The sequence below is a fragment of the Triturus cristatus genome, chromosome 12 (assembly GCF_964204655.1).
Source record: "Triturus cristatus chromosome 12, aTriCri1.1, whole genome shotgun sequence".
Lineage (NCBI taxonomy): Eukaryota > Metazoa > Chordata > Amphibia > Caudata > Salamandridae > Triturus > Triturus cristatus.
This window is the reverse complement of record NC_140595.1, coordinates 206,904,775-206,915,490: the sequence shown is the minus strand read 5'-3', so window position 1 is coordinate 206,915,490 and position 10,716 is coordinate 206,904,775. Positions and strand designations below refer to the sequence as shown.

The window sequence follows — 10,716 nt, the reverse complement described above, 5'->3', positions numbered from 1 at the left end:
TGGGAGCAGCGTCAATGCAAACCGGACAGATGCGTCTTTGGTGCCTGCCTTGTAGGGGAGTAACTCCTTTACTCCAAGGGAGATTCTTTGGTCATCCAACGGCGTGTAGATAGTAGAAGTTCTGGGATTCTGTAGCGGAGTTTCGTCCAGGTAAATCTAAAGTCCTGTAGTCAGGGGTTCCTACTTTATACCCAAGGAAGGGGTGGGACAAACTCTGGGGACCCACCTATGGGAGGGTCAGGAAAGAGGGGTGGCTACACCCATTTCCTTTTTCCAGTTTCACGCCAGAGCTGGGGCTGGTAGCCCCTGCAACCGGTTTGAGCTGGACTATGCACAGGGACAGGAAATGTGCCCCCAGTGCAGACATCAAAGCACTCTAGGAGTGCACCCACCCAACCCCAATACACTGAAGCCTGTGTGGGAGGTGGTTACACCTCCCTGTGACAAGAAACTTATTGTCCAAATTCCCCTGACGGAATTTCGTCCAGCAGCAGGAGGGCAGACTCGTGTCTGTGGCTGGCACCATCCATTTTGTGATGCCAGGGTTTGTTAAGCTGGTACCGGGTATACCGGTGCTATCATGTTTCTCCCTCTAGTAGGGTGGAATCATACCTCCCACACCAGTTACTGGTGTGGGGGTATGATTCCAAGGTGTTTGACACCAAACACATGTTTCCATGCAGCCATTCCAAAGTTAGCATTTACCGCGAGGTTATAATGCATTTAAGAGTATATGGTTTGGTTACATCACAAACAACCCCAGAATTAAGGTTCCTAAAGCTGCAGAGGGGCTCTGTTCATGCATGGGCATCCTCTCACACGAAACCCAGCACCCTGCCTTCAGAATGTTATGGCCTGCCACAGGGGTGACTGCCAATAGCTCAAACTTGCGTGAATGGGAGACCTATTGCATTGCAAATGCTTGTTTAGGACTTGTGCCCTGCATAAAAGCACACTAAAAGTCCCACAATGGTATTGTGTTGACTTAAAAAAACTAATGACTAAGCCAAGGTGACCCACTGGGTTAGACAAAACCTGTCTGCGGGCAAACATCCCCTTAATTCTTTGTATCTGTTACTGCCTTATTCATGCACTTACATCCCAAAGCACACTTCCCTAGCGCTTTAAAAACGCAGAAAAATATCCATATGTACAACTTTGTTATGTGCATACATTTCCAATTCATAATGTACCTTTATTAAGTGCGTTTGTGTGGTCGGAAAGACTACAATTTTCAATTAAACGTGCCTGGCAGTAAACAACACCAGGCATACCCTACTTTGACCGTGTGTGCTCTTTCTATGTCTATGACTACCTCACGCTTACTATAGAAACAGAGAAAGTCCTCAGTCCGAGGGATTCAGAAATATGGCTCAGCGGCCCGGTCCATTAAACCCGCTCCCGAGGAGGTGGGCGGGGCCGCGCTCTTCCATGCAGGGCTGCTCGCTCGTGATTCGACTAAGACCCGCTCGATAACAGAGAGCGGCGGAGTTATTGGAGAATGCGAAGCTCCTCCCAGGGGCACGTGCTGTCACAATTAGAGGACTCCTCCTCCGTCTCGGGGTTGTAGCTCGGCGGTGACATTCCAGGGAGACGCCCGGGGGATGGGCAGAGGGCGGCGCGAGAGCCTGGGCTTCCGGAGTGGACCCAGGGATTGGGGAAACTAATATGAGTCTGGAGCAGGGAGGGACTGACAGTGGCACTCAGACGCAGAGAGGTAAGGTTTTCCTACCAGGCACGTTAAACCCAGCACCTTCCCAACGTCAGGCACTTCAAACCTTGTAACTCGACATTAGCATCTCGGCAACCTGTCCCCCGACATTAACTTCCCACACCTTCCTTCCTGACCTTAGCCACCATGCATCTCCTCTCAAGACATACGTCTCCAGATATCTTTCATCCTTTTCACCAACATAACTAACTCGGAAAAGTCCGCTACTCGACACCTGCTCCCATCTCTACCTGACCCCTTCTGGTACTATCGCAGGCGTCAGTCACACGGCAGACAACTTCAGCCTCTCTCCCCGATCCCAACCTTATCGCTTTTACTCCTGTTTTCTGTCTTCTGCACAAGCATCAACATGCCAACCTTATGAGTCCATTGTAAGTTACACGTATGCCCTCCTTAAGCCTGGTTACCAGTATCTTCCTGTAAGGACCAGTTCACCAATACAGTTCTAGATCACTTGCTTCTAGGCACATAATTTCCTAAAGCATTCAGCTATTCACCTTGTCATCACCAGCTTTGCACGAACTGATCCCCTTCACCAGAACAGCAGGAGTTGCACCTCGTTATCAGCCAGTGAGTCAGTAACTAGCACATGTAATTGATTAGGTATCTGCTTTCAGGCATCCGTTCAACAACCCCTTATCAAAAACATCTAACATTTATGGTATTGTATTGCAGCATTGATCCAGTGCTTACCAACCCTATGTGAGGCACTGAAGTTTTTGCCCACGTGGGCAGCAAGTTGGGCCATGTAGGGTGTGTGGTTGTAAGTGAGTTGTCTTTTGTTTTTTGATCCCATGTGGGAAGTGTTTCCATAACATGCAGTTATTGTGTTATGGGGTGCAGAGTTTAGCAGGGTGGTAATTTAGAGGTGTGTGAGTTAGAGGCGTAGTTTATGGTTTTCATCAAACTACCAGCTTTGAGAAGCTCTGCAGGTCCATTTATGGTATTTGTTATGATCATAGTCAACTTAACGGGTTACTGCATTGGGCTGTCCAGCCTGATATTTTCTATTAAGTTTTTCATCCTGAGCGGCCATGGTTGGATAGAGAAGTGGTGAGGAGATCTGCTGGTATGTGCTTTGTTACTATCATCTCCTATCTGAATGTCTTTGTGAGATGTAAACAAGTGGTCTTGGGGTGTAGCTAGTTGGGAACTGCAGTGGTGGACTATATTAGAGTCCTCCAATTGGTCAGCAGTATTTGGCTTATTGTAAAGTCGTAGTTATGCAGCATTCTTAAGAAGAAGTTTATTTGTTGAAAAACCAATTGCAGCATTACAGGAGCGTCCTGCCTAGATCCCCTCCAGGCAGCAACTGCCTCCCAAGCACCAGATAAAATATTCTGGAACCAAGGATGCATGCGCTGAGAAGAGTGAGGATACGTGTTCAAAGATAAACAATCTACATAACAATGGATACAGAATAGATATGCAAAAGGAAAGAAATGTAAACATGAAACATAACACATCTTCTCCAGTTAAAATAAAAAAGAAAAAAAAAGTGTGATAAAAGTAATACAATGAAATGTATACAAATATAAGAAAAAACGATGCCATTATGTAGCACACAAAATCTTCCATCCGTTTCGACTTGCATTGTATTATATACAAATCTACGAAAAACTATTAAATTATGTAGCACATGAAATCTACCATCCATTAGACTTAATGCTCAGTCTTTTGTCGCACACTTGTTCTCCTCCTAAATTGACATCTCCACTGTCCCGCGCTTCTTCTCCTTCTACTAAATTGACATCTCTACCTAGATTCTCTGCCACCTGTTCCTCTCTGAAACCATTGTTTTCAATAGTATTCTCATTACTATCCATCTCATTCACCTTATAATAGCTATGCTGCGAAGAACTGCTACTACTGTCCCCCATCACACCACTGACATCTCTTTCTACCTCACCACTCTTATCTAAATCTTGATAAATGGAAACAGGAATAAATCAAGATTATTCATCCAACACCATGGATTTGTTTGTATACTAATTAGAATTACCTTTGAGGTTGGCGATTCACCTAAGGTTCCAAACCTTACCATCACTCAAAAGGACATCGCCGCGTAACAATTTAATCATGTGTAAAGGTTCTGATTATTGACTGTCACCTTTCTTAACCTTCCATGTTTTTTTAACCTTCACTCACATACCAACTCTGATATCCACATTCTTTGAACTTATCTCCAATCAAAAGCTTGTTTATACTGTAAACGTTTTTCAATTACATGTTTTCTAAACTTTTTTTCCATAGAATGTTCACATCAAAAGTCTTCACTAACCATTCTGGGTTGCATTGAGTCCTTGCCTCCCGTATCCTCATGACTTAAAAAAGAGACCCCTCCAAGGCTTCATGTATAGTAGTTCTATACGTCCACACAGTTTTATAAACGTGAAGAATGGGAATTAACAGCTTTCATGACTGCAAATTGAATGGCATTTTGCAATACTCTGTTGAACCTCTCACTAGTTCCATTCCCGCTGGGATTATAGAGTGAGGTCCTTCTATATTTCACTTCTATTCTCTCAATATTTATTTGATTTTCTTTTTAGAGTTTTATATAGCGCGAAAAAGAACCTTGCGGGTATCAGAGCGCTTTACAAGAAAGATGTAGGGAGCAGATGCAAATATAGTAGAAAAATATATGATTGAGTCTAGTACACAGAAATAGCTAACAATAGATAACATATACATTACAAGGTTATATTCATAATTTTTAGAAACATATTGTCCCAGAAAATATTGTTCAAATCTTGTTGAAAGTGGTCCAATACAGGGTAGTAGCTAAAAATCCGGATATAACAATAGTTCACGTAAACATAGACATGAGGATCGATTTCACTTCTTCTTTTTTTTTTTTTTAAAAAGGCAGTAGAGGGGTTCTGTCTCGTTTCTGGGGGTAAGGCATTCCAGATCCTGGGGGCCATTCCTGAGAAGGATCGGTTATATGTTTTTTTCTTGGCAAAGCTTTGCAGTTTCAGAAGAAGATTCTTGGAGCTCCTGGTGGATCTGTTACCACACGAAAGTGTCAGTTTTTGTGTTAGATAACTATATTGTGGTGTAGGGCCTTGTGCGTCAAACATGCGATTTTCAGATGAATTCTCGCCTCGAAGGGTAGCCAGTTGAGAGCTCTAAGGTCCGGCGAGATATGACCGTTTCTTTTGGAGCCTGTGATTAGTCTAGCTGCTGTGTTGATTGTGGCTCTAAGCGGGGCCGTTGTTGATCTGGGAAGGCTGCAAAGGGCGACACACCCATATTCTACTCTTGGGATTACTAAGGCTTGCACTGCCTGTTTGAAGTCATTTGCGGGCACTAAGGGTTTCAGTTTTCTCAAGGTGTTTATTTGAAAATGTGCTCCTTTTGTAGAGGCACTGATGTGTTTCTGCATGTTTAGGTTTCTGTCCAGCGTTATTCCCAGTGATTTCGCTGAATCGACAATGAGTGGTTGACCTTTGAGTGCCGTTAGGTGATTCCGCCAGTCGTGAATGATGGTAGAATGGTTGGGGGGAGCGATTAGGAGGAATTTAGTTTTGAGGGTGATTAGTTTCAAATGGTTTTCGCCAGCCAGGACTGAGTTTTTTGCAGCGTTGAGTTGAGAGATTTGATGTCCTTAAGTGAATGGATCTTTATGTAGAGTTGCGTATCATCTGCGTACATGTGATAGTGGACCTTAGATGCGCTGAGAAGTTCGGTGAGTGGTTCTATAAAGAGGTTGAAAAGAGTGGGTGAGAGTCATGATCCTTGCGGTAATCCTAGAGTGACTGGGACGGGTTTGGATAAGGAATTATTGACCTTGAAACTTTGTGATCTGTTTTGGAGGAAGGAGGAGAGCCAACTAACTACAGAGCCCGATAAACCCATTCTGTGTTTCAGGAGGTCTAGCAAGTTGTCATGTTTGACTGTGTCAAAGGCCGAAGATAGGTTAAGCAAGATTAGTCAACAGGTTTTGTTTTAGTCAAGGATTTTTAGTGCGTCATCTATTATGAGTGTCATGGCTGATTCCATTCTGTGACCTGCCCGACGCCAGATTGGTATTGGTTGAGCAGGTTGAAATGGTCTATGTGGTTGCCTAACTGTGTATGAACACATTTTTCTAGGAGTTTGGCTAGAGTGGGGATGTTGGATATTGGGCGATTAGTTGTTTAAGTCCGATGGGTCCGCCGATGGCTTCTTTAAGATGGGGGATACCTGTCCTGCTTTAAGGATATCTGGGATGGTTCCTTGAAGGAGAGATGTGTTTATGATCTTGGTCCACAGAGGTAGTACGAGTGGTATTAAGTCTTTTAGGTAGTTTGTGGGGAGAGGGTCTGTGAAGTGGTTGGAAGGATTCAAGGCCGCCAGAACTTTAAGTATAGATACTTCACTGTAAAGTTGAAGGAGGACCATGACGCATTATTTTTGAGGTCGAACCTTGAGGAGCCGAAGGATAGGGTTAGTGGTGTGGGAGTTGGAGAGACGTCTGAGTGTCGGTGAGGGTTATTAGGTCGTTGAGCTGGTCCGTCTTTATGCTTTCCGTCTTCCTAGTAAAGAATGCGGCAAATTCCTCGCAATTAGGTATTATGTCTGGTTTATCCTGGTGGTTGGGGGGTGGGGGGGTACACCCTTAGTTTGCACCTTGATTAATTTGAATACTTTTTTGGGTCGGTTCTTGGCTAGGTTTAATTGAGTGCTGAAGAAATCAGCTTCAGATCTTCTGATCTGTCTGAATTAGGCGTTTCTTGTGGTTCTTAGTAACTTGAGGTGGTCAGAGGATGGGACAGATCTCCACCGTCGTTCGATTAATCTGAGGGATCTTCTGTCTTCATTTAACCAGCCATTATACCATGGTTTTGAGTGTTTTGTGGTGACTCTTTTCAGCTGAAGAGGAGCTAGTTTGTCTAGTAACGTGTTCATGGAGTGGAAGTAGTGGTTGATCAGACTATGAACATCGGATGATCCTTCAGGGGGGAGCAGGCTGTTGGGGATGGAGGTTGAGAGTATGTTGGAACTGAGATTTTTCATATCCGGCTTCCACATTTTCGTTCTCATGGGTTGTGCAGCGGGTACTTTAGCTGATTCATTGATTTTGAATGTAATGATGTTTTGGTCAGACCAGTCACACGGGAGGATCGATTCTAGCAAAGAGAAGTCGGCTTTGGAAATTACCAGATCAAGGGTTGTGCCTTTATCATGTGTGAGACTGTTGCAGATTTGGGTACGGTTAAGGTCTGTGAGGAAAGCTTTGAGGCTGTTGACCCCTGGGTCATTCAGGTTATCCCAATGGATATTGAAGTCACCCAGGAATATTGAGCATTATAAAGTTCGATATTGGTGGCTAGGATATACATTAGGTCTTCGATGAAGGTGAGGTTATCTCCTGGAGGGTGGTAGAATATATGTAGTGAGCATATTGGCTTGTTATTACTAGTGATAACTAGGTAGAGGTATTCGCAGAAGGATAATAATGGGGAGTGGGATGTCGGGTTCGCGGCGATTGCCGTTCCCCGACATTCCGCTAAGACACACACAATACCGCCGGGATACTCACTTCCGGGTGGAAGTTGAGCCCCGGTCTAGTCCTCTCAGTCAACTGCGGGTCACAGAAGCACTTCTGGGGGAAACGCTTATACCTCGCGTTTCCCGCCGGCTCCGTTCTTCAAATTCTTCTAATGAGGCTCGCTGCGTAGGACGTTCCGGAGACCCGCCGTTACGCAGGTACTGTTGGTTTTCGTGCATTTGAGGTTCTCTGGCGTCCGTGCTGGAGCGCCATCCCCTGTGGTTCCTCTGTTCTTTGGCGTCCGCGCAGGAGCGTGCTACTTGTGGTTCTCTGGCGTCCGCGCTGGAGCGCCATCCCCTTTGGTTCCTCTGTTCTTTGGCGTCCGCGCAGGAGTGTGCAACTTGTGGTTCTCTGGCGTCCGCGCTGGAGCGCCTTCACCTTTGTTTCTTTTTGTTCTGTGGCATCAGCGCAGGAGCGCAATCATCTTTGTTTTTTGGGAGCAGTGATATACATCATTCTTGGGGAGCGCTATGCAACTCGTGCACTGGGTGCTCATCCCGAGGTGCTGTGTGTAACTTTAGACTTTCCATTCTCAACGCCATCGCATGAGATGTTTCCTGATTTATCCTGAACACCGCAGAAACACTGGTGAGTCCTGGCGTTTGTGTGTGTTTTAGGGAGTATAGACAGGGCGCCAGTGGGGGTTGTTTTCCAATCGGGTTCTCGTTTGTTTCCCCAGTTGCCCTCGAGATCTCCTGCAAGCTCCATACCACAACTCTACGCCCTCTTCTGGCTCCTACCCCTGTGTCCATCTCATCCCTGTTGGGTTCTAAGTCCTAGGGGGTCAGGTGGGTACAAGGGCGGGTGCTCCTGTCGTCTCTGCGGAATCGCTTCACAAGCAAAGGTAAGTCTTGTGGGGCATCTGACATGGGATCGGTTCATTGTTAGATTGCTTCGATGTATGCACGCGATACCACCACCTGGTCTGTCCGTTCTATCTAATATAATTCTTAGCTAGGTTGGACATAAACTGTACACCATTCTCACTTATAACTTGGACTGGTAATCCTTCTTACACGATAACTCTGTCCATAAACCTTAACACTTTCACAGAATCATTCTTATATACCACTTTAATGATTGGCCACCTGTAAAACACATCAATCATGGAAATTATGTACTTAGATGGAGTACTGATGGGACCCATAATATCTATGGCAACTGTGTGCCACAGATCTTCTGAAACAGTCGGTTCACTCATGTTAGGCCTTAAGATCTTCAAAGATTTGTCTGAGTTAGCACACACAACGCAATCCCTCATATATTTCTTTCTGCACATACGTCCGTGCCAGTCCACCAATACAATTTTTTCACTCTTTGCTTGGTTTTCACTATTCAACAATGATCCTCATGGCACATCCTCATAATAAGTTCTCTTAGAGAAACTAGAGGAACTGCTCTATCACCTCTAAAAATAGTACCTTGATTTTCTGATAGCTTATTTTTATCTACCAAAGTTGTTTCAATTCAATTTCTCAGGCCCTCCTTGCACCTCCCACTTAAGGAGTAATTGTAAATCTTCATCCTTTAAGTATTCCTCTTTCCATGTTTCCCCTTTCACACAAGAGATGTCCTCATCATGAATTAAGGCAATTTGCATTTTTTTTCCATTCATTCCCATTACACTCTTGTATGTCTAAAGGCATACAGGATAGTAAACCAGCCAAAACATTGCTTTTGCCAGGTATATAGACAACTTTATAGATTAAAATCTTGTAAGCGCATCGACATCCTTGCAATTCTAGCAGAGGCTTTGTAAAGACCTTCATTTGTGAGCAATTTAACAAGTGGTTTGTGATCGCTGCTGACATAGCACGGTCTTCTCCAAACAAAAGAGCAAAAATGCTTTAGAGCCCATACAATAACTGAGAATGTTGATTCAGCTGGAGACAAAGCTCAAGAGGCTTAAGCAATAATATGTTTTTTGCCATGCTCATTAACCTGGTACAAGACACCTCCCAATCCTTTACTGCTTGCATCAACAGTGACCACACTCATAAAATTTATATCAAAATAACTTAGTACTGGTGCCTGCACTATAGCATCCTTGATGTTCTCAAATTTCTTCTCGCACAATCTTCCCTCAAGAAACTGGATATATTTATTCAATAAAATTGAAGAAATTAGCTCACACTCGAAAATATTCTTCTTGAAGCAGCAACCATAAGAGAAATTATAATCCAGCACAAACAGGTATATGACCGTTTCGTTCAATGAAGGAGGAAAGGAATGCAAACTGCTTGTTCCACGATCCTGAACTGTGGACCTGAAGAAAATAAAGGCACTACACGGCTAAAATACAAGTGCATATTCAGCCGAAATGGCTGCACGTCGAGTGTATTACGTCATAAGCTGTAACTTAGCCAAAAATCGATGATGCAACATGCTCAAGAGGTTCATTGCACACATGTATAACGTCCAAATGTGAACGTGGCTACATCTCACTCACACCAGATACAACTCATCGCTCTCCCTGGAATGCACGAGCATAATGAACTTTGAAAATGCCGCGGCCACTATGATCTCCAATGACATTATGAAAGCAGTATATTAACGGAATGCAGACGTTGTGTACTCGTACTGCTCCCAAAAGTTGGGCAGTAATCCTGGAAATCCTTATACTCCTCGGGATGTAGTAATAATCACAAAGTCTTCACTTCCAGGCTGTTTCTCAATAATTTTCCAAATTGATAAGCAAACGTTCTTCATGAACTGCTCAAAATGATCTAAATAAAAGTAAATCACAATGCAGGAAAGCATAGGTACATCCTCAATGGTGTTTTAACGCTGAAACTCGTCGCCAAATTGCAATTCGTAGTCATCCAGAATTCTGAAGAAGTTTATTAGTTGAAACGCCAATTGCAGCCATAACAGGAATGTCCAGCCTAGATCTCCTCCAGTCAGCAACTGCCTCCCAAGCACCAGAGAAAAGGTTCTGGAACCAAGGTTGCCTGCGCTGAAAAGAGTGAGGATACTCATTGGGTGAGACCCAGGCTTCCAAGTTCTTCAGTCAGTGCTCTTGAGTTGCGGTCAACGTGGTCTTACAGGTGCAAGTTCAGGTCTCAGAGTAGTATGTAATTGCTAACACCGCGGGCGAGTGGTGCAACAGAGTCTGTGATGGTAAAATTGCTACGCAGTGCTGGTGATCTGTAGATGAGTCCCCTTAAGGATAAGTTGTCTGTGATGTGGAGGTTGAACAACTGGTGTTCCATGTTGGAAGATGACATGTCTCTGGATGTGGTGCCGCTGGTGGTGTTCTTGTGGATGATAGTGATTCTACCTCCAGGCTTGTAAAGTCTCTCTTGCTTGGTAGTCTTGTAGCTTGGGTCAGGGGGGTGGTTTGGGCGATGTCAGGTGCTGATGGACGGTTAATCCAGGTTTCCACGAGTAAAAGTATGCCAGGGGCATTGCTATTTCAGCTGGTCCCAGATCTCTGTGGTGTGTTTTG

General features: G+C 44.4%; 1 protein-coding gene across 3 annotated transcripts in view; it reads left to right on the top strand.

Moving 5' to 3' along the window:
• The first annotated feature begins 1,508 nt into the window (after positions 1-1,508).
• Positions 1,509-10,716, top strand: part of GFOD2 (Gfo/Idh/MocA-like oxidoreductase domain containing 2) — a 158,432-nt gene continuing 149,224 nt past the window's right edge. Inside the window, exon 1 of one of the 3 annotated variants that reach the window (XR_014972365.1) lies at positions 1,509-1,717. The gene's annotated coding sequence lies outside the window, so the exon portion shown is untranslated. The remainder of the gene's footprint in view (positions 1,718-10,716) is intronic. The other 2 variants (XM_085639596.1, XM_085639595.1) reach the window with 2 other exon arrangements.